Source organism: Eurosta solidaginis, chromosome 3, assembly GCF_040869045.1.
Source record: "Eurosta solidaginis isolate ZX-2024a chromosome 3, ASM4086904v1, whole genome shotgun sequence".
In the NCBI taxonomy this organism is placed as follows: domain Eukaryota; kingdom Metazoa; phylum Arthropoda; class Insecta; order Diptera; family Tephritidae; genus Eurosta; species Eurosta solidaginis.
The window spans coordinates 174,056,009-174,081,364 of NC_090321.1; the positions used below are offsets into that span (position 1 = coordinate 174,056,009).

General features: G+C 33.6%; 1 protein-coding gene across 1 annotated transcript in view; it reads left to right on the forward strand.

The window, feature by feature from the left end:
* The window catches only part of 5-HT1A (5-hydroxytryptamine (serotonin) receptor 1A), a 407,259-nt gene that overhangs the window by 180,217 nt on the left and 201,686 nt on the right, over window positions 1-25,356 (forward strand). The window lies entirely within an intron of this gene.

Here is a 25,356-nt window from a genome sequence, read left to right on the forward strand (position 1 = left end):
TCCTGGGTTCAACTCCCGGGAAAAGTAACACGATAAATTTAGAAAACAGTTTTTTTAATAAAAAAAAGTTTTTCTAAGCGGGATCGCCATACGGCAGTGATTTGGCAAATACTGCGAGTATATTTCTGCCGAGAAAAGCTTCTCAGTAAAAATTCATCTGCCTTACAGATGCCGTTCGGAGTTGGCATAAAGCAAGAAGGTTCCTTCTTGCCAATTTGTAGGAAAAATTAAAAAGGAGCACGACGAAAATTGGAGGAGAAGCTAGGCCTAAAATATCTTCAGAGGTTATCGCGCCTTGCATTTATTTATTTTAATGCAGCTACAAAAACCGAAGGGCACTCCCCTTTTCTGATAAAATCAATTTTTCTAATACCATCGGCCATGTTCAAAAACGGTTTAAGTTATCATCACAAACCTTGGAATAACTATGTTAAACGAAATGAGGCTGTAAGGACTATGCCCACTTTGGTATAAAAGATTTTCAAAGAGATTGTAGGGGAATATAATAGGCCATATCTTTGCGAAAAAATTTTTTATAGCAATGTTACTTTACTTCTTAATTGTACTTATAACATAAAAATGAACACACCAAAATTTTGCAAAAAATGGATGAAGTCAAATAAGGATCACAGATATTTTTATATAAAAGAGATTTAAAAGAATGTAGACTAATATAATAAGCTACCTTTGTGAAAAGCAGCTTTTAAAATGTATTTATTACAAGAAAATGAATAAAACAAGACATATTTGGAAATAGGCGAGGCCTCGCTTCTTTTTTAAGCAATAATTTTTTTTCGGAAGAGGTAGTTGGAGAAAGAAGGATTTAACTATCGTGAAGAGTAAGCAAAATGTATTAATGAACATGCCTACATTGCAGTAAAAAATACTGAAGATAAATGAACTATACAATACAGGGCTTCTATATTGGCTGAGTATTTATTGTTCGTTGACATCCGAGCTTAGACACCCAAACTTTTGTTTTTGTCTTGCAAGCAGTTTTTATACTCAGTTGAGCAGAGCTCACAGAGTATATTAAGTTTGATTGGATAACGGTTGGTTGTACATATATAAAGGAATCGAGATAGATATAGACTTCCATATATCAAAATAATCAGGATCGAAAAAAAATTTGATTGAGCCATGCCCGTCCGTCCGTCCGTTAACACGATAACTTGAGTAAATTTCGAGGTATCTTGATGAAATGAATGTAGATTCCTGAGCACTCATCTCAGATCGCTATTTAAAATGAACGATATCGGACTATAACCACGCCCACTTTTTCGATATCGAAAATTTCGAAAAACAGAAAAAGTGCGATAATTCATTACAAAAGACAGATAATGCGACGAAACTTGGTAGATGAGTTGAACATATGACGCAGAATAGAAAATTAGTAAAATTTTGGACAATGGGCGTGGCACCGCCCACTTTTAAAAGAAGGTAATTTAGAAGTTTTGCAAGCTGTAATTTGGCAGTCGATGAAGATATCATGATGAACTTTGGCAGGAACGTTACTGCAATTACTATATGTACGCTTAATAAAAATTAGCAAAATCGGAGAAGGACCACGCCTACTTTTAAAAAAAAAATTTTTTTAAAGTAAAATTTTAACAAAAAATTTAATATCTTTACAGTATATAAGTAAATTATGTCAACATTCAACTCCAGTAATGATGTGGTGCAACAAAATACAAAAATAAAAGAAAATTTCAAAATGGGCGTGGCTCCTCCCTTTTTCATTTAATTTGTCTAGGATACTTTTAACGCCATAATTCGAACAAAAATTAACCAATCCTTTTGAAATTTGGTAGGGGCATAGATTTTATGACGTTAACTGTTTTCTGTGAAAATGGGCGAAATCCGTTGATGCCACGCCCAGTTTTTATACACAGTCGTCCGTCTGTCCTTCCGCATGGCCGTTAACACGATAACTTGAGCAAAAATCGGCATATCTTTAATGAACTTAGTTCACATGCTTACTTGAACTCACTTTATCTTGGTATGAAAAATGAACGAAATCCGACTATGACCACGCCCACTTTTTCGATATCGAAAATTACGAAAAATGAAAAAATGCCATAATTCTATACAAAATACGAAAAAAGGGATGAAACATGGTAAAGTAATTGGATTGTTTTATTGACGCGAAATATAACTTTAGAAAAAACTTTATAAAATGGTTGTGACACCTACCATATTAAGTAGAAGAAAATGAAAAAGTTCTGCAGGGCGAAATAAAAAACCCTTAAAATCTTGGCAGGTACTACATATATAAATAAATTAGCGGTATCCAACAGATGATGTTCTGGGTCACCCTGGTCCACATTTTGGTCGATATCTGGAAAATGCCTTCACATATACAACTACCACCACTCCCTTTTAAAACTCTCATTAATAATTTTAATTTGATACCCATATCGTACAAACTTATTCTAGAGTCACCCCTGGTCCACCTTTATGGCGATATCTCGAAAAGGCGTCCACCTATAGAACTAAGTCCCACGCCCTTTTAAAATACTCATTAACACCTTTCATTTGATTCCCATATTGTACAAACAAATTCTAGGGTCACCCCTGGTCCACCTTTATGGCGATATCTCGAAACGGCATCCACCTATGGAACTAAGGATTACTCCCTTTTAAAATACTCACTAACACCTTTTATTTGATACCCATATCGTACAAACGCATTCTAGAGTCACCTCTGGTCCACCTTTATGGCGATATCTCGAAAAGGCGACCACCTATACAACAACCATCACTCCCTTTTAAAACCCTCATTAATACCTTTAATTTGATACCCATATCGTACAAACACATTCTAGAGTCAACCCTGGTCCACCTTTATGGCGATATTTCGAAACGGCATCCACCTATAGAACTAAGGCCCACTCCCTTTTAAAATACTCATTAACACCATTCGTTTGATGCCCATATTGAACAAACAAATTCTAGGGTCACCCCTGGTCCACCTTTATGGCGATATCTCGAAACGGCATCCACCTATGGAACTAAGGATTACTCCCTTTTAAAATACTCACTAACACCTTTTATTTGATACCCATATCGTACAAACGCATTCTAGAGTCAACCCTGATCCACCTTTATGGCTATATCCCTAAATGGCGTCCACCTATAGAACTATGGCCCACTCCCTCATAAAATACTCTTTAATGCCTTTCATTTGATACACATGTCATACAAACATATTCCAGGGTTTCCCTCGGTTCATTTTCCTACATGGTTATTTTCCCTTATGTTGTGACCATAGCTCTCAACTGAGTATGTAATGTTCGGTTACACCCGAACTTAACCTTCCTTACTTGTTATTTTTAAGCTTATATTAATTTTAAATCCATCTTTCTCTGTATATCGAGGTTAGATATATTTACAAATATATTGGGGCTGAAAAAATAGAAGGACAGCAATGATAAAATAAAGTTTTTAAAGTATGGGTATCATACATATCAGTTGGCATATTTCCCTAGTAGGAGTAGTAACTGCTGTAATCCATTATGTTATTTATTGGGAGTTCTCCTTGAATTAGTGTAAACAATCTAAGAAGACTTCATTTCAAGACCAAACTCCTGCTATATGGTGTGAACCGTAGGACCTTCACAGCGACTGTTATCTCTTTGGATAAAAACGTAGACATCAGTCTAAATGGATTTAAACGTAGACATCAGTCTAAATGGATATATCCCTGCCTACTGACTACCTTTCGACCAGTCCTTAATGCTAGACATTCATCAGAACCTGAAGCCAATACATTCCGGCATCATTCAGTGGATTTAATTCAAATTCTAAATCATTCGGAATCTGAATTCTGAAGAGATGAAAGCTTGGATTTTCGATGACACGCGAGTTAGAAAGCTAATTTGTAATCCAGAGTTCACTAGCCGCTTGAAAGCTTTCGAAATATCTGCATGGAACGAGATGATTTGGGTAATAAACAACTTTTTTAGAAACGGGAAGCTACCTAACTTCTATAAGAATATAGACAAACCGATGCTACACTTCCAACAACTGAGTGTAAATGTAAGTATCAAGATGAATTTACTCCATAGTCACCTGGACCGTTTTTTGAAAATTTAGGCGATCTCAGTGAAGAGTAGGACGAACCTTTTCTCTATGACCGCCGATCCATGGAATAGTGATGTGCAGACACTGGAACGCGCATATGTTAGGTGATTACTACTGAAGCATTCAGAGTAGTGCTCCTGAATCTGCTCATAAAAGGAAATCTCCTAGATGAAAATTTAACTCCCTGTAATTTGTAATAATAGCGTTTATTTATTAAAAATAAATATTTTTATTAAACATTTTGTAGTTAAATATTTTGGAAACCAAAGCTGCAAGGGAAAAAAAGATTTCTGTATTTGAAAAGAGGGTAAAAATTATTTAAAAAACCATGCATAAGATCCCATGCAAAGAGACAGTACAATCTGCTGATAAGAGTACATTGGCTACTGGACATAACTTTACTAATCATTTTAAATTCAAGATATTTAGTTGAACAAATATCTTGCATGTGCATATATAGCACTACAGCAAAATCCACTTATTACGCCTTTCATAAAAATGAAATGGTATATTAATTTCGTCACGAATCTCAAAATTGTAGGTCCTTAAAGGAAAATAGATAGACCCACCAATAAATATACCGAAATTATCAGGATGAGGAGCTGAGTGGATTAGCCATGTCCATCTGTCTGTTTTTATGCAAACCAGTCCCTCAATTTTTGAGATATCTTGATAAAATGTGGTAAGAGGGTATACTTGGGTGTCCGATTAGCCATTTGTCGGAACCGGCCTGATCGGACCACTATAGCATATATCCCCCATATAACCGATTTTTCAGAAAAGAGGATTTTTGTCATATACATTCCACAATTTATCAGAATGAAGCCTCAAACTTCACCAAATGCTTTCGAATGTTGCACATATTATTGTCTCAAAAATTGGATGAGATCGGTCGTATATATGGCATATATCCATACCAAACGGTTGTTCAGATAAGAACTTTTCATAATTACTGCCCCATTTTAACAGCTAGAGGCTTAAAATTTCACTGAATGCTTACGTATAGAGCATTCATTGTTCTTTGTATAAATTTTACAGATCGGTGGTATATCTACTATATATCTGATGCAACCGATTGTTCAGATAAGAAACTTTTCGAATCTCTGGCCCATTTTACCAGCTAAAATGTTCAAATTTCGCCCAATGCTTACATCTAGAGCATTCATTGCTGTCTGAAAAAATTGTATGGATTTGTGGTATATACAGTATATAGTGACTCATACAACCGAAACCTTTCGTAATTTCTGGCCCACTCTAACAGCTAGAAGCGTAAAATTTCACCGTGGTATATATAGTGTTTATGACATATAAACTGTCATTTCTGTCCCCTTTTTTACGGCTAGAAGCATAAAATTTTATCAAATTTCATCAAATGTTTACACTTACGTTATATATTGTTGAAATACGTGATTCGTAGTCATAGTTTTTACATGCAGACCACAAAAAACGTGAAACTATGCATCCTCACACAAACTACCTACCTATTTTTATACTCAGCATGCTTTGCACACAGAGTATATTAACTTTGATTGGATAACGACTGGTTGTACAGGTATAAAGGAATCGAGATAGATATAGATTTCCATATATCAAAATCATCCGTCCGTCTGCCCGTTAACACAATAACTTGAGTAAATATTGAGATTCACAAAATTTGGTACACGATCTTATCTGGACCCAGAATAGAATGGTATTGAAAATGAGCGAAATCGGGTGATAACCACGCCCACTTTTTATATATATAACATTTTGAAAACACACAAAAAACCTGATAATTTAGTAAATAATACGCCTAGAATGTTGAAATTTGACGTGTGGACTGATATTGAGACTCGTGATAAAAATTTGGAAAAATTTGTTAAAATGGGCGTGGCACCGCCCACTTGTGATAAAATCAATTTTAAAAATATTATTAATCATAAATCAAAAATCGTTAAACCTATCGTAACAAAATTCGGCAGAGAAGTTGCCTTTACTATAAGTAATGCTTTGAAGAAAATTAACAAAATCGGTTAAGGACCGTGCCCACTTTTATATAAAAGATTTTTAAAAGGGTCGTGGACGAATAAAATAAGCTATATATTTGCAAAAAAGAGATTTATGGTATGGTATGGAATGGTATTTTATTTCCTAAGAGGATTTATAACAATAAATAGGAAAAACTTCAAATTTAAAAACATGGGCGTGGCACCGCCCCTTTTATGACTAAGCAATTTTCTATGTTTCGGGAGCCATAAATCGAAGAAAAATTAACGGATCGTAATAAAATTGGGTACAGACATTTTCCCTATAGTAGAATATATTTCTAGTATAAATGGACGGGATCGGTTAAAGGCCACGGCAACTTAGATGTAAAACCAGTTTAAAAGGGTCGTAGACTATAATAATAAGCTACACCTTAGCAAAAAGTAGTTTTGAATCAATGATATTTCACTTATCAAGTTTTATTTTAAGAGGAAATGTGGAGACATTTTTTTTAAACGGGCGGTGCCACGTGTTATGTAGAAGAGTAATTTATCTGAAATGAAATGTGCAATTGAAGCTAACGCTGAGTATATAATGTTTGGTTACACCCGAACTCAGACACCTTCACTTGTTTATTTAACATTTATCTTAAACAAGTAAGGAAGGTTAAGTTCGGGTGTAACCGAACATTACATACTCAGTTGAGAGCTATGGTGACAACATAAGGGAAAATAACCATGTAGGAAAATGAACCGAGGGTAACCCTGGAATATGTTTGTATGACATGTGTATCAAATGAAAGGCATTAAAGAGTATTTTATGAGGGAGTGGGCCATAGTTCTATAGGTAGACACCTTTTCGATATATAATCATAAAAGTGGACCAGGGGTGACTCTAGAATATGCTTGTACGATATGGGTATCAAATGAAAGGTGTTAATGAGTATTTTAAATGGGTATCAAATTAAAGTTATCAATGAGGGTTTTAAAAGGGAGTGGTGGTAGTTGTATATGTGAAGTCGTTTTCCAGATATCGACCAAAATGTGGACCAGGGTGACCCAGAACATCATCTGTTGGATACCGCTAATTTATTTATATATGTAATACCTGCCAAGATTTCGAGGGTTTTTTATTGCGCCCTGCAGAACTTTTTCATTTTTTTCTACTTAATATGGTAGGTGTCACACCCATTTTACAAAGTTTTTTTCTAAAGTTATATTTTGCGTCAATAAACCAATCCAATTATCATGTTTCATCCCTTTTTTCGTATTTGGTATAGAATTAGAGCATTTTTTTTTTCATTTTTCGTAATTTTCGATATCGAAGAAGTATGCGTGGTCATTGTCGGATTTCGGCCATTTTTTACACCAATTCAAAGTGAGTTCGGATAAGTACGAGAACTGAGTTTAGTAAAGATATATCGATTTTTGCTCAAGTTATCGTGTTAACGGCCGTTAAGCATACATATAGTAATAGGAGTAACATTCCTGCCAAATTTCATCATGATATCTTCAACGACTGCCAAATTACAGCTTGCAATAATTTTAAATTACCTTCTTTTAATAGTGGGTGGTGCCACGCCCATTGTCCCAGATTTTACTAATTTTCTATTCTGCGTCATAAAACCCACCTACCAAGTTTCATCGCTTTATCCGTCTTTGGTAATGAATTATCGCACTTTTTCGGTTTTTCGAAATTTTCGATATCGAAAAAGTGGGCGTTGTTATAGTCCGATATCGTTCATTTTAAACAGCAATCTGAGATGAGTGCCTACATACCAAATTTCATCAAGATACCTCAAAATTTGCTCAAGTTATGGTGTTAACGGACGGTCACCCCTGGCCCACCTTTATGGCGATATCTCGAAAAGGCGTCCACCTATAGAACTAAGGCCCACTCCCTTTTAAAATACTCATTAACACCTTTCATTTGATATCCATATTGTACAAACGCATTCTAGAGTCACCCCTGGTCCACGTTTATGGCCATATTCCGAAAAGGCGTCCACCTATAGAACTAAGGCCCACTCCCTTTTAAAACACTCATTAACACCTTTCATTTCATACCCATATAGTACAAACAAATTCTAGAGTCACCCCTGGTTCACCTTTATAGCGATATCTCGAAAAGGCGTCCACCTATAGAACTAAGGCCCACTCCCTTTTAAAGTACTCATTAACACCTTTCATTTGATACCCATATCGTACAAACAAAATCTAGAGTCAGGCCTGGTCCACCTTTATGGCGATATCCCTAAATGGCGTCCACTTATAGAACTACGGCCCACTCCCTCTTAAAATACTCTTTAATACCTTCCATTTGATACACATGTCATACAAATACATTCCAGGGTTACCCTAGGTTCGTTTTACTACATGGTGCTTTTCCCTTATTTTGTCTCCACAGCTCTCAACTGAGTATGTAATGTTCGGTTACACCCGAACTTAGCCTTCCTTACTTGTTTTTAAGATATATTTTGCACTTTCAATTTACCTTATTTACTGGTTCAGACCTTACCATTCCATTCTCTATCATCACCCGACTGTCGAAAGACCTCACTGGCTCTTCGTAATCCAAGTTTTTGATATATATTTTCAGATTTTATAAATTACTTGGGCTAAAAACCCTTATAGCTCTTAATCCTTAAATAGTTGTGTGCTTATAATTTGAAAGGCTTTAGATATCCAAATCAAAGCATGCTTCTATTATTCAATACATAACAAAATATTACTCATACGCCATGGTGATTCCTAAAATTTGATTTGCTTGAAATCGAGCGAAAAACCGAATGCTTGGTATTCATTAAATCAAAATGAAATTTTAATTAATCTGTGGCCAATTTGACCTAGTAAAGACCAAGAATTACGCTTTTTACGTCAAACAAAAGTAACAGAACTTAATACCAGTTGTGGTTAAACCTTAGTACTGACGAGTTAGAGACGAGCGGGGAGTCTGCTAGACCTCTTAAAATGCCACAGCATGTGTGCCCGAGTAACACATACATGCACAACTTCAAACTGTTAGCCAATCGCATGTTTTTGTTATTGATACAATATTAATGATATGATATTTAGAAACAATAAAAAATTATTAAAAAAATGCAACATATACTTGCATCTTGAATCGCTTTTGAACAGTATATTAACCTTGTAATTTGCACTCATATCAAAAAATTTATTAAAAATGACATTATGTATTATATAAATAGTCGATAGGGGAAGCGCCTGTATTTTTTTAATAAAAAAACTCAAATATTGCTTTATTTATGTTGAAGGGAAATATTTATATTTATTTTCATTGTTCAAAGGCAAAGGGATAAAAGCGAGACCTAAACGATTCCTCAGGCTCACAAACATGTATATGTAGGTGCTCATGTATGCGTGTATGCGTATGTATATATGCATGTTCACTAAAATTTCTCGCTAGAGGCATTCGAAAGTTCTTCAACTTTTTTTGCTATATTAAAACTTATTACACACATTCATATAACTCGTTTGTGTTGTTGTAACGATAATGAAATATCAAAAATTCACAAACAAAAACAGGGCTAAAAAGTCTACAGCAAAACAAAACTGCTGAATCCGGCCAAATACAGCCGCCAGCAATATGTATTTATGTGTATAACAAATGCAACAGTAAGTATAACAAGCAATAGTTGGTTGCAATATGTGTCAAAAAATATTTATATGCACAGTAAAAAGTGGAGTCTTACTTTTAATACCAGTTGCTATTGAACTTAAACATTTTTGGTATTAAATTTGTGTTTTAATTCTAAAAAGTTTTATTTTAAGACTATGAAATATTATTGAAATAAAATTTAATCCAAAATGATTTAGAAACAAAACTTTAATCAATGCTGATTGTCGCGTTTTAAAAATATTAATACTTTGCAGTTTTAATCTAAGACCAAAAAAATATTAAACTTCACTCTCTAATATTTTAAGTATCATTGGTTTAAAAACAAAACCAAAAAAGTATTAAGAAATTCTCTCACCTTCAATTATATTAATGTTACTCGGCTCCTTAGTGCGACTGGCTTAAAATTAAAGCCAGGGAAGTACTAAGACTTGCTCTCACTCCCAAACTTTAATACTTTTTAGTTTTAATTTGAGATCAGAAAGGCATTAAGATGGCCTCTCCGATATTTTAAGTATTTTTGGTTTTAAAACGAAACCAAACAAGTATTAAGAAATTCTCTTACTCCGAGTTATATTCATTGCACTCTGCACATTAGTACTATTGGCTTAAAAGTAAAACCAGCATCACTTGTCCGACTATTGTGAAAGCGTCATGTGCACGATGTTTCTGAATATTAAACACGAGGGACAATTGCGTTTCATTAAAATCACAAATCCTGAAAGTCGTGAGTTCTCGACGAACGAAGCAATTGTATCAAGTAAGTAATGTAAATAATTTATGAAATTTGGCAAAAGTAAATTGTATTTCTTGCCAGTTGTGGAGCAATTAAACATTAATATCGATTGTACAATAACATTGAGAGACCGCGATGGAGCTGAAATTTTTGTGGACGATTTCCAAGAAATTATATGCCAATATAAAAACTGTAGCTGTTTTTTATTGGAAATAAATGAAAATTTGCCAAAGAAGGGATCACCAGTTGCTAGAAGTTTAAATCACGAGGTAAGTATAAGAATAAATGCCAAAGTTTATTTTAATGGTAGAGTATTCACCAGGAGTTGGAAAACTACCTCCGATGTGGAGATTTCTCGTGCATTCTTGAGGAATACAAAAAAAACGAACAATTCATGTGACAGCTACAGACGTCCCTTAGTGCGCGAGTGTACCAACTTTTTACGAAAGCATTGTGGAAATTAGCCTAAGCGTGAGGAAGAAATTGCACTAGCTGAATCAGTGATACATCTTTTTCCAGCTTATAAGGTTACTAGCAGCAAGTTTGGAGCGATTTCGAAATGTTTTTTAGAAAACTGTGGAAAGTATGAAACCTGTGTGGAAAACATTTTCATTGATGCGAGTGGCGGGTCTAATTTGAGAAACCATACTGATTGGTCTTCTGAAGTGCTACCTTATTTGATTTTTTTAAAGCTGCGGCCATCTACTTCAAATGGACGTGGCCAAAAAGAAACAAACTTCCAAAAATCTGTCGATAGTTTCGAGTCTTTTGAAAATGTAATTTGCAATCAATGTTTTTATTCTTAATCAACACAAATAACAAATTTATTTTTTTGCAGCTCAACACCCCAATAACAGAATTTACAGTGGCATCTAGTCAGCCCACCATCATTGCAGTTGGACAAGATAAACCCACAATTTGCCAATATTTTATTACCATTGATGGTAAGACGATAGGTGTTCCCCCCTCTTATAAGTTTAGAGAAGTATTTAATATACAATTTGATGCTACTTTGGTGAACTTTTTGGCATTTGTTGCAATATTTATTTACAAAATAGACGACAAAAAAGCCAAGTTCTAGGTTACTAGAAGTACAATCAAAGTTCGAGAATAAGTTTAAGGAATTATTTAATTAAGTTTTGCATTAACTAACAGTGGCAAAGTTTTGCTTTTCATGTAAAAGAATTTTAAAATGTTGCAAATGTTGTATTTCATTTAAAAAATGCACATTTCTTATCCGAGTCTCATGGATGCGCTTCCCCTAAAACATGTAAAAGAGTATTTAATACATTTAGCTCGTTAAGTAGACATTCCAAGCTTTTTGGACAGTAAAATTCCATCGAAAAAAATTGAACCAATGTCAAAAACAGAGAGGCTAAATACACAATGGGGGAATAATCACAAATTATCTCACTACAAAATTTTTGAAAGTCTTAATGTTGATGTAATGCACGATATTTTGGAAGGCGCTCTACCTTTCATTTTAAAACTCTTTTTTCAGAAGCTTGCGGAAAGCAAATACCTTTCAATAACCGATATTAACGATAAAATTAAAAGTTTCAATTTCGGATATTTACAAAGTACATACCTTCCATCAAAAATCACTCTTGATAAAAAAATGCCGAACATCCATTGGATTGTCAGTCTCTCAAAACTTATGTCTTATTTTGCACATGCCTTTCATCTTTTTTAACTTTTATGATATTATGCCACATTTCTGGAATGGGGTTACTTCGCTTATTCGAATAATAAAACTTATATTGTCTCCCGTCTTAAAACAACACCATATACAATCTCTTAGAGAAGATATAGAGTTACATTTGAAATGTATAGTAGAAGTTTATGAAGAACCCCTGCTCCCAAAACATTACTTTTTGACCCACTATCCTTCAGTTTTAGAAAAAATAGGTCCTTTGTTTCATACGTGGGCAATGAGATACGAGGCTAAGCATCGCGAAATTATCAGGGATGTTTCAGTTATCAATAATTACAAAAATATATGTAAATCCCTTGCTAATAGATATCAAACAAAAATGAGTATTAAATAGGAAAGTATGACATTTGAGAATGAAATTATTTGTGATCCATTATGTAATTTAAGTTTTGAAGATTTAGATTTAAGTGCACAGAAGTTTTTATCTAAGACATTTGATAAAAATAAAATGCCTCAGGTATTAATAATAAAAAAGTTTAAATGTAAATATGGATATTGGTATAGGCCAGAATTTATGTTAAATTTAAGACAAGAAAACGGAATTTTTACATTCGGACAAATAAAAAAAATATATCTTATCGACAATGAAATTTACTTAAGTTTAGAAATTTTTGTCAGTAAGAAATTTAGTTCCATCTTAGAGTGTTATAAAATTTCTTCAACAGAATATTTAGAGGTAGTTGGTTTATATAGCCGAAAAAATGTAAGACCATTTGAAGTCCACAATATCCATTCGAAAATGTTTTTGTTAATGCCCTGTGAAATAATAAAATAAAATTTAGTTATACTTTTATATAAATTTAGTATTACTTATATAATTTATATAAATAAAACATACATTTCTATTTAAATAATTAAATTGGGTTTTTATTTTCAGCACTCTACAAAATAATACTCATTTCAATAAATATCAAATTTCAAAGATTTCGGTAGAATTTCTTCTAAATTTTACTTGAAGAGGAATATGCATGGGCTTATAATTTTGTTGACCACTGTACGTTTAAAAAAACTATCGGTTAGTTTTAATACCACAAATTTACTAAATTCAATTACATTTTTTGTTTGGATTCAATGCCTTTTGAGCATTAAAATATCAGTTATGGGTTTATTTTAATACCAATAATGTACTACACCCAATTCTATTTTGACTTAACTTTAATTCTAGTTATTATTAAATCTATTTCGCTGCACGGATAGATCCAAAACCATTTTAGTTTTATTTTAAAACAATGAAATGTATAGAAATTAGTCCCATGGTTTATTTTTCATCTTCAATCTTTGAATAAATTTCCCTCTCTTTGATAAAACCAGCACGGTTTTAATATTATACTTTCTGGCATTGTTATATATAAATGCCAAATTGGTATTAAAAGTAAACTAAAATTTTTACAGTGTTGATATTCAGCTCTATATATGTACATACTATGTCATACATGCATACATCTGCAGAATATGTTTAAGAGCGCATCTACAAAAACAAAACAGCTATTAAAGTATGCAAAATAAAACAACGTAATAGAGGCTCGAATTTGTGATGCACAAAAAATTCATGAAAAAGTATTCGCATTTTTTTTTGGCAAACTGGCAATGAGGAATTCGGAATCGATCTATGAATGTTCAGCACATGCTAATGCATACTAATACATACATATGTGAAAACATATGTAAATAAAGTTGTTTGAACATAAAATGCATTTCTAACTCCGGCCACCAATAAATTAATGTTTCTACTACAAAAAAAACATCCCAAGCACGGGAGCGAGTACTGTACATCAAAGCAACCACAACATGTATGGGATTTGAAAAAAAAATAATAGCACTCAACATGCATTTTCTGGGGCTTTACCATAAAAAATACCAATTTAAAAAATCTGTCCATCTAAAGGGAAAAAATTATATGCGCTTTTGACTTTAATTCCGAAAACGCACCAAAAAGGTTGAAGATTTAGGAGCACAATTAAAGCCAGAGCTGCTCAATCCCTATACGCTTATGGCAATTCTGTTTTTATTTCGCCCTGAAGAATATGCACAGACACAAATTCCAATTTGAATAAAAAAAATTTCATAGCAATTCCATGTGCCCTCGATTCGTTTTTTAACAAAAGTAGGCCTCTGCACTGCGGCTGATCCAAGCGAATCGATTCGTATAACTTTAACATGATTGTACGTATGCTAAGCATGCGATACAGCCTGGCAATATGGATGGAGCAAAGAGGTCAGCAATTGAAAGAGACCGCGCGAAAGCATTCGAGCATACAACGTCGTTCCATGGAAATGCTCCCTTGCTCCAAGATTTGCTAGTCAAAACAGTGGCAACCTCCCATTAAGTGTCCTTTCCATCGATGATAAGCTCATTCCCACATTCATATCTTATCTTTATAACCATTTTTATATTCTCAAACACATTTTCGCGTTTCCATTTGAGTCTCTCTCATTTACAAGCGAATATTCTCATTTCCATATAAAGCTTTCGTATTTGCAACTGACTGTTCTCATTTACAACTGACTATTTTCAATTACAAGTGATCATTCTCATTTCAATACGAGGCCTTCGGATTTTCAATTGACAAGTCTCATTTTTCACATGTCGCTTTCCCATTTACATACAATTGAATATTCTTATTTACAATTGACGCATTCTGAATTTCATTTGACTATTTCTCATTTACAAGTGAATATTCTCATATCGAAGTGACGTTTTCGTATTTACAATTGACTATTCCCATTTTCGTATGACGTTTTCGCATCTACATTTGACGCTCTATAATTTTCAATTGACTAATCTAATTTACAATCAACAAATTTTATTTCCATAATACGGTTTCTAATTTGCAAGTAACTGTTCTCATTTCCATACAACGGCTTCTTATTAACCATTGCCTATTCCTATTTTCAAGTGACGTTTGCTCATTGAAAATTGGAAATGGTGTAGTTCGGAACTACCGAAAAAATTCCAATAAACCACCTACTTCTAAAGTGAAAATTTGTATCTATGTATCTCGGAACTACAGGAAAGGTAACGCAGCAGGCGGTAATTTCTACCACCTAGAACATCGCCATATTAAATCCGCCAAGTGAAAGCATGTGAAAGAGTTACTTATCTACTTACTTTATTGGCGCTTAACCGTTTAAATGGTTATAGCCGTCCAACAAGGCGCACCAGTCGCTTTTTCTTTCTGCTAACCGGCGCCAATTGGTCGCAACAAGGGAGATTAAATCGTTCTCCACCAGGTCCTTTCAGCGGAGTGGGAAAGAGATAGTGGTCGAAATAATAGTGGTTCCGAATGCACTAAAAGCGCACCAGTTTTGAACTAGTACTTTTTTCCTACACGGTCGGTCTAAAATTTTAAAAATTATTTAAAAAAAAAACTGAAAATACAATGAAAGAAGGAAACTAGTATAATTGAAAAAACAACACAAAGGCCCTACACTTTTTTACATTAACTCTAGTATTTTTCGTAAATAAATCTTTAAAGTTTATTTTAAAAATAATTTTGTTAAATTTGATTGAAATCGTGTTTTTTAGTTTTACCGCAACAATGACATAAAGTCTTATTTATAGTCTTGCCCTAACAAAAGTTAACAGAACCCAAATAGCATAACCTAAACCATTTATATTTTTTTAATTTTGCTCTCATAACCGCGCTCATATTTTCGTATCCTTTTTTATTTCGTTTTCATATTTCATATTCGAGCATTGGCTTAAAAACTTATGCGTGGCGATGGGAATTTTCCTGAAACAATTCGACGTAGAAAAAAAGTTTCACAACCAAAACAAAAAAAAAACTGTTGAAACATTGGTGTAACATATTTTCTAAATGCAATATCACTGTTCTCATCTACAGACGTTATGCAAATTCATCTCTACACAAAGGAAAATGTGTTTTTATATGAGTTTTTAATACCGGAAATGCTAGCCGCTTATCAAAGTGGCAAAACTTTCGAACATGCCGTTCCACATTTTCTCTGCAGATATAAACAGTTAGAACTAACCAACACCATCAAATTCACTCCGAAATCTTTGCGCTTGCGGTGCTTTAGCATGCAGCATATCCCCTTATTTATTTGTGCAATTCACTCTTTCTTTGTATTTTTTTGTCACTATCGGTACATAACAGCGTCGGATGTTGGCATTGGTATACTTTTTATACTCAGCTGAGCAGAGCTCACAGAGTATATTAACTTTGTTCGCATAACGGTAGTCCGTAACGACATAAACTAATCGAGATAGATATAGACTTCTATATATCAAATGATCTGGGTGAAAAAAAAATTTATTAAGCCATGTCCGTCCGTCCGTCCGTCCGTCCGTCTCTCCGTCCGTCTGTAAACACGATAACTTGAGTAAATTTAGAGGTATCTTGGTGAAATTTGGCATGTAGGTTCCTGGGCGCTCATCTCAGATCGCTGTTTAAAATGAACGAAATCGGACTACAACCACGCCCACTTTTTCGATATCGAAAATTTCGAAAAACCGAAAAAGTGCGATAATTCATTACCAAAGATGGATAAAGCGACGAAATTTGGTAGATGCGTTGACCTTATGACGCAAAATAGAAAATTAGAAAAATTTTGGACAATGGGCGTGGCACCGCCCACTTTTAAAAGAAGGTAATTTAAAAGTTTTGCAAGCTGTAATTTAGCAGTCTTTGAAGATATCATGATGAAATTTGGTAGACACGTTACTCCTATTACTATATGTATGCTTAATAAAAATTAGCAAAATCGGAGAACTACCACGCCCACTTTTAAAAAAAAAATTTTTTAAAGTTAAATTTTTACAAAAAATTTAATATCTTTACTGTATAGAAGTAAATTATGTCAATATTCGACTCCAGTAATGATATTGTGCAACAAAATACAAAGATAACAGAAAATGAGCGTAACTCCGCCCTTTTTCATTTAATTCGTCTAGAACACTTTTAATGGCATAAGTGGAACAAAAATTTACCAATCCTTGTGAAATTTGGTAGGGACATAGATCCTATGACGATAACTGTTTTCTGTGAAAATGGGCGAAATCGGTTGAAGCCACGCCCAGTTTTTATACACAGTCGACCGTCTGTTCTTCCGCTCGGCCGTTAACACGATAACTTGCGCAAAAATCGATATATCTTAACTAAACTTAGTTCACGTACTTATCTGAAGCCATTTTATCTTGGTATAAAATATGGCCGAAATCCAACTATGACCACGCCCACTTTTCCGATATAGAAAATTACGAAAAATGAAAAAATGCCATAATTCTGTACCAAATATGAAAAAGGAGATGAAACATGATAATTGGATTGGTTTATTGACGCAAAATTTAACTTTAGAAAACACTTTGTAAAATGGGTGTGACAGGGCGAAATCAAAAGCCCTTGGAATCTTGGCAGGAATATTGTTCGTGGTATGACATATATAAATAAATTAGCGGTACCCGACAGAAGATGTTCTGGGTCAACCTGGTCCACATTTTGGTCGATATCTCGAAAACGCCTTCACATATACAACTAAGGGCTACTCCCTTTTAAAACCGTCATTAATACTTTAAATTTGATACCCATATCGTACAAAAACATTCTAGAGGCACCCCTGGTCCACCCTTATTGCGATATCTCGAAAAGGCGTCCACCTATAGAACTAAGGCCCACTGCGTTTTAAATAATCATTAACACCTTTCATTTTATACACATGTCATACAAACACATTCCAGGGTTACCCTAGGTTCATTTTGCTAAATGGTGATTTTCCCTAATTTTGTCTCCAAAGCTCTCAGCTGAGTATATAATGTTCGGTTACACTCGAACTTAGCCTTTCTTTCTTGTTTTTATTATGCTTTGTGTGTGCTTGAGTCTACAGAGTTTCTTGTTGGCAACAATTTGAAATTCAAGAGTGCTGCAAATATTTTCTATTTTTTCTCATACGATCATACAAATTAAGATTTTAGATGGTTTATTTAAATTTTATCAAGCTTGTTTTATGCTTTTATGATATAAAAATTTCTCCTGTAAAATTGTATTACGTTAAAAGCAATTTAAAGCACCACGTTTATTGTCTATGATGATTTAGTTTTAAAATTGGAGACTTTTTGGGAAGTATGAACGTATCACTGCTTTGTGTAGATTACACGAGCATGTAGGAATGAAGGGGAATGCAAAACCCAATAACGTTTCTAGGGTTAAAACTAGGAGCGGCTAGAACTCATCAACTTTGGAGGTTGTAGAGATCATTGAAGAGACGCAAGATGTTCATTCAGGCTGAAGTTGTTGGAGCTGCGTACACTCAATACGAAAATTTAGTTTGTTTTTCCCCAAAATATTAAATAAATTATAAAATTAAAAATAATTTAAAAAAATTTAAGTTTTACGGTTTTGTTGAAAACAATACTTACATGAAGTAATAATAACACTAAAAGTTAGAAAATAATTAGGTAGATCCTAGGTACTAGTCATCACACTCCTCATCAATCTAGGGCCTTGATTAGACAATTAAAAAAAAGCATTGGACGCGTGAGATTTCTAAATATGTGAGGCGTAGCATAACCTGATTAAGGTTCAGTTGGTCTTATATATGATTTTCAATAGAAATTTTATCGTCCAACGCTTTTATTTAATTGTCTGATCAACGCCTTAGATTGATGAGTCTTCATTTCATTGCCTATTATTTCTCATTCTATTTAGTTCATTTAGTGACTCATTATTACACGGACTCTTTCCTGACAATTTGTTCCAAAACAACTCCAAAATATTTTGATGTCACTTCAACCGGACTATATGTAATATTTGTTCCAAATATGAGACATCATAGTTCGCGTTCTATTCATGTATGTATTACGTGTTCCAAAAATAAGATTTTTTTTGAATATATCGATCCTTGCGCCACCTAGCGGCGATTTTTTTTTTTTTTTCAAAGACCGTTTTCTATTCATGTATGTATTATGTGTTCCAAATATGAGCCAAATCGGACCACAAATACGATTTTTTGAAATATTTCGATCCATGCGCCACCTATCGGAGTTTTTTTCTTATTATTGCATTGTCATCGGGCTCTGAACTATATTCCAAATTTCAAGCTTGTAGCTGATCGTGAATTACTTAAATTTCAATTACAAAATTCGTGCCAGCCAGCCAACCAGCCTGTCAAGTCAAGCTAAATAAAACCGTTTAAAAATTGCTTCAAATAGATGTTTTCATACATTTAACAAGTAAGGAAGGTTAAGTTCGGGTGTAACCGAACATTACATACTCAGTTGAGAGCTATGGTGAAAACATAAGGGAAAATAACCATGTAGGAAAATGAACCGAGGGAAACCCTGGAATGTGTTTGTATGGCATGCGTATCAAATGAAAGGCATTAAAGAGTATTTTATGAGGGAGTGGGCCATAGTTCTATAGGTGGACGCCATTTAGGGATATAGCCATAAAGGTAGATCAGGGTTGACTCTAGAATGCGTTTGTACGATATGGGTATCAAATGAAAGGTGTTAATGAGTATTTTAAAAGGGAGTGGGCCTTAGTTCTATAGGTGGACGCCGTTTCGAAATATCGCCACAAAGGTGGACCAGGGGTGACTCTAGAATGTGTTTGTACGATATGGGTATCAAATTAAAGGTATTAATGAGGGTTTTAAAAGGGAGTAGTGGTTGTTGTATAGGTGGTCGCATTTTCGAGATATCGCCATAAAGGTGGACCAGGGGTGACCCTAGAATTTGTTTGTACATTATGGGTATCAAAAGAAAGGTGTTAATGAGTATTTTAAAAGGGAGTAATCCTTAGTTCCATAGGTGGACGCCGTTTCGAGATATCGCCATAAAGGTGGGCCAGGGGTGACTCTAGAATTCGTTTGTGCAATATGGGTATCAAACGAAAGGAGTTAATGAGTATTTTAAAAGGGAGTGGGCCTTAGTTCTATAGGTGGACGCCTTTTCGAGGTATCGCAATAAAGGTGGACCAGGGGTGACTCTAGACTTTGTTTGTGCGATATTGGTATCAAATGAAAGGTGTTAATGAGTATTTTTAAAAGGGAGTGGGCCTTCGTTCTATAGGTGTTCGCCTTTTCGAGATATCGCCATAAAGGTGGACCAGGGGTGACTTTAGAATATGTTTGTACGATATGGGTATCAAAAGAAAGGTGTTAATGAGTATTTTAAAAGGGCGTGGGGCTTAGTTCTATAGGTGGACGCCTTTTCGAGATATCGCCATAAAGGTGGACCAGGGGTGACTCTAGAATGAGTTTGTACGATATGGGTATCAAATTAAAGGTATTAATGAGAGTTTTAAAAGGGAGTGGTGGTAGTTGTATATGTGAAGGCGTTTTCCAGATATCGACCAAAATGTGGACCAGGGTGACCCAGAACATTATCTGTTGGATACCGCTAATTTATTTATATATTTAATACCTGCCAAGATTTGAAGGGTTTTTTATTTCGCCCTGCAGAACTTTTTCATTTTCTTCTACTTAATATGGTAGGTGTCACAACCATTTTATAAAGTTTTTTCTAAAGTTATATTTCGCGTCAATAAAACAATCCAAATACTTTACCATGTTTCATCCCTTTTTTCGTATTTGGTATAGAAATTTGGCATTTTTTTCATTTTTCGTAATTTTCGATATCGAAAAAGTGGGCGTGGTCATAGTCGGATTTCGTTCATTTTTCATACCAAGATAAAGTGAGTTCAAGTAAACACGTGAACTAAGTTCATTAAAGATATGTCGATTTTTGCTCAAGTTATCGTGTTAACGGCCATGCGGAAGGACATACGGACGACTGTGTATAAAAACTGGGCGTGGCATCAACCGATTCCGCCCATTTTCACAGAAAACAGTTAACGTCATAAAATCTATGCCCCTACCAAATTTCAAAAGGATTGGTTGATTTTTGTTCGACTTATGGCGTTAAAAGTATCCTAGACAAATTAAATGAAAAAGGGCGGAGCCACGCCCATTTTGAAATTTTCTTTTATTTTTGTATTTTGTTGCACTACTTCATTACTGGAGTTGAATGTTGACATAATTTACTTATATACTGTAAAGATATTAAATTTTTTGTTAAAATTTTACTTTAAAAAATTTTTTTTTTAAAAGTGGGCGTGGTCCTTCTACGATTTTGCTAATTTTTATTAAGCGTACATATAGTAATAGGAGTAACGTTACTGCCAAATTTCATCATGATACCTTCAACGACTGCCAAATTACAGCTTGCAAAATTTTAAATTACCTTCTTTTAAAAGTGGGCGGTGCCACGCCCATTGTCCAAAATTTTACTAATTTTCTATTCTGCGTCATAGGTTCAACTCATCTACCAAGTTTCGTCGCTTTATCTGTCTTTTGTAATGAATTATCGCACTTTTTCGGTTTTTCGAAATTTTTGATATCGAAAAATTGGGCGTGGTTATAGTCCGATATCGTTCATTTTAAATAGCGATCTGAGACGAGTGCTCAGGAACCTACATACAAAATTTCATCAAGATACCTCAAAATTTACTCAAGTTATCGTGTTAACGGACGGACGGACGGACGGACATGGCTCGATCAAATTTTTTTTCGATCCTGATTATTTTCATATATGGAAGTCTATATCTATCTCGATTCCTTTATATATGTACAACCAACCGTTATCCAATCAAACTTAATATACTCTGTGAGCTCTGCTCAACTGAGTATAAAAAAGCAATGAGAGCAGTCCCCGCTTAATTCATACAAATAGACAACATTGGTTAATTCTTTGTAGTTCTATAAATAGAACAAAAGCAAAAATACCAGTTTCTTTGAAACCGCCAACAAAAATCATATCTTTAACACATGATTACATACAAAGTATGTACTGTGCAAAAAGAATAAAATAAGCAAGGAAGGCAATTGGATAAAGTTTACAACAACTAATGCATGACGTGGCTGAATGCTTTTGTAACACTTCAACCATCGTTAGAGTTCGGGTTCAAATCCCACTCCCGGGAGAAAAGGCTTTGAAGAGATTTACAAGGTATAATCGAAAAAGCTGTCGCCTTGCCCATCCAGATGTAACGTTATTTAAATTTTTTGCAAATTATTAAATAGTTTGTGTTATTTGTTGGTAAACTTTTTTGGCGGGCTTTCATTGCTATTGTCATATTTGTGCACTATTTTTGCAATGTTTTTTGGTTTAGTAAAATTAAAGAAAAGTAAGTTGAATAAGATAAAATAAAACCAAAAATAAAACAAAATAAACTAAAAAAAAAAATAAAAAAATAAATAAAAGAAAATTAGATGAATGAAAAATAAAATGAAATCAAACAAAATAAACAAAATTGAAAATATAAAATTAAATTAAGTGAAAAAAAATAAAAACAAAAAACATAAAAAAAAATTTAATAAAATGAGATAAAATAAAAAGAAAACATATAATAAAATAATATGTAATAAGATAAAAAAAAAATTTTAAATTTAGTGATAAAATAATATTAAACAAATTAAAATTAAACAAAATAATGTAAAACCATAAAAAATAATAGACATTAAAATATAATAAATTAAAATGTAATTAAATTATATTAGACACAAGTAATGGTGTCTAAGTTCGGGTGTAACCGAACATTATACACTCAGCGTTAGCTTCAATTGCACATTTCATTTCAGATAAATTACTCTTCTACATAACACGTGGCACCGCCCGTTTAAAAAAAAATGTCTCCCCATTTCCTCTTACAATAAAACTTGATAAGTGAAATATCATTGATTCAAAACTAATTTTTGCTAATTTGTAGCTTATTATTATAGTCTACGACCCTTTTAAAAATATTTTATATAAAAGAGGGCGTGGTCTTTAACCGATCTCGTTCATTTTTTCTAGCAATATATCCTGCTATAGGGAAAATTTGTGTACCAAATTTTATTACGATCCGTTAATTTTTCTTCGAGTTATGGCTCCCAAAATATAAGAAATTGCTTCGTCATAAAGGGGCGGTGACACTCCCATTTTTTTAAATTTGGAGTTTTTCCTATATATTGTTATAAATCCACTTGGGAAATATCATTGATATAACGCTCTTTTTTGCAAAGACATAGCTTAATTTATTCGTCCACGACCCTTTTAAAAACCTTTTATTTAAAAGAGGGCGTTGTCCTTAACCGATTTCGTTAATTTTTCTTCAAAGATTCCTTATATTAAAGGCAACCTCTGCCGAATTTCGTTACGATAAGTTTAACGGTTTTTGATTTATGATTAATAAAATTTATAAAATTGATGTTATCACAAGTGGACGGGGCCACGCCCATTTTAAACAATTTTTTTCAAATTTTTATCACGAGTCTCAATATAAGTCCACACGTCAAATTTCAACATTCTAGGTGTATTATTTACTAACTAATCAAGTTTTTTTTTTTATTTTCCAAAATGTTATATATATAAAAAGTGGGCGTGGTTATCATCCGATTTCGCTCATTTTCAATACCAATCTATTCTGGGTCAAGATAAGCTCATATACCAAATTTGGTGAAGTTATCTCAATATTTACTCAAGTTATCGCGTTAACGGACAGACGGACGGACGGGCGGACGGAAATGGCTCAATCAAATTTTTTTCGATGCTGATGATTTTGATATATGGAAGTCTATATCTATCTCGATTCCTTTATACCTGTACAACCCACCGTTATGCAATAAAGTTAATATACTCTGTGTGCAAAGCACGCTGAGTATAAAAATAAAATAAAACAAAATAATACAAAACAATAAAAAAAAAATAAAATAAATGAAAGGCGCGATAACCTCTGAAGAGATTTTAGGCCGAGCTTGCTTCCCAATTTGCGTCATGCTCTTTTTAATTTTTCCTACAATTTGGCGGAACGGGACACATTTGTTTTGTGCCAACTCGCAACGGTATCTGCAAGGCAGGTGAGCTTGCACTGAAAAGCTTTTCATGGCAGAAATACAATGCCGAGGAGCCACGAGCTTATCTGGACCCAGAATAGATTGGTATTGAAAATGAGCGAAATCGGATGATAACCACGCCCACTTTTTATATATATAACATTTTGGAAAACACAAAAAACCTGATTATTTAGTAAATAATACACTTGGCATGTTGAAATTTGACGTTTGGACTGATATTGAGACTCTCGATAAAAATTTGAAAAAAAAAAAAAATTTAAATGGGCGTCTCACCGCCCACTTGTGATAAAATCAATTTTACAAATGTTATTAATCATAAATGAAAAATCGTTAAATTTTTCGTAACAAAATTCGGCAGAGAGGTTGCCTACACTATAGGGAATGCTTTAAAGAAAAGTTAACGAAATCGGTTAAGGACCACGCCCACTTTTATATAAAAGATTTTTAAAAGGGTCATGGACGAATAAAATAAGCTATATCTTTGTAAAAAAAGAGCTTTATATCAATGGCATTTCATTTCCCAAGTGGATTTATAACAATAAATAGGAAAAAATTCAAATTAAAGAAATTGGACGTGGCACCGCCCCTTTTATGACGAAGCAATTTCCTATATTTTGGGAGCCATAACTCGAAGAAAAATTAATGGATCGTAATAAAATTGGGTACACGGATTTTCCCTATAGCAGGAAATTTGTCTAGTGAAAATGAACGGAATCGGTTGAAGACCACGCCCTCTTTTATATAAAATATTTTTAAAAGGGTCGTGGACTATAATAATAAGCTACAAATTAGCAAAAATTAGTTTTGAATCAATGATATTTCACTTATCAAGTTGTATTGTAAGAGGAAATGCGGAGACTTTTTTTTTAACGAGCGGTGCTACGTGTTATGTAGAAAAGTAATTTATCTGAGATGAAATGTGCAATTGAAGCTCACGTTGAGTATATAATGTTCGGTTACATCCGAACTTAGAAACCTTTACTTGTTTTTAATTTGTTTCTGAATTTTGTATGATGATTTCAGCGAGACTTGAACCCAGGATCTTCGGCGTGGTAAACGGAGCACGCTACCATCACATAAAATAAAACAAAATAAAATAAAAAATTTAATTATTCTAAATTCAAAAAAGAAATAAAATAAGTTAAAATAAAATAAAATAAAGTAAAATAAATTAAATTAAAGAAAATAAGTTAGACAAAAGTAAATAATAATAAAAGAGGTATAACTAAATAAAAAGATTATATGAAATAAAATAACACACAACACAAAATGTGCTCAGCGATTTTATCCAGCATCAACACATTCTTCATTTGCTCTCATGAACCAGACCTTACTTTTTTGACTGTGATGAGAAAAGGCAGGTTATGAA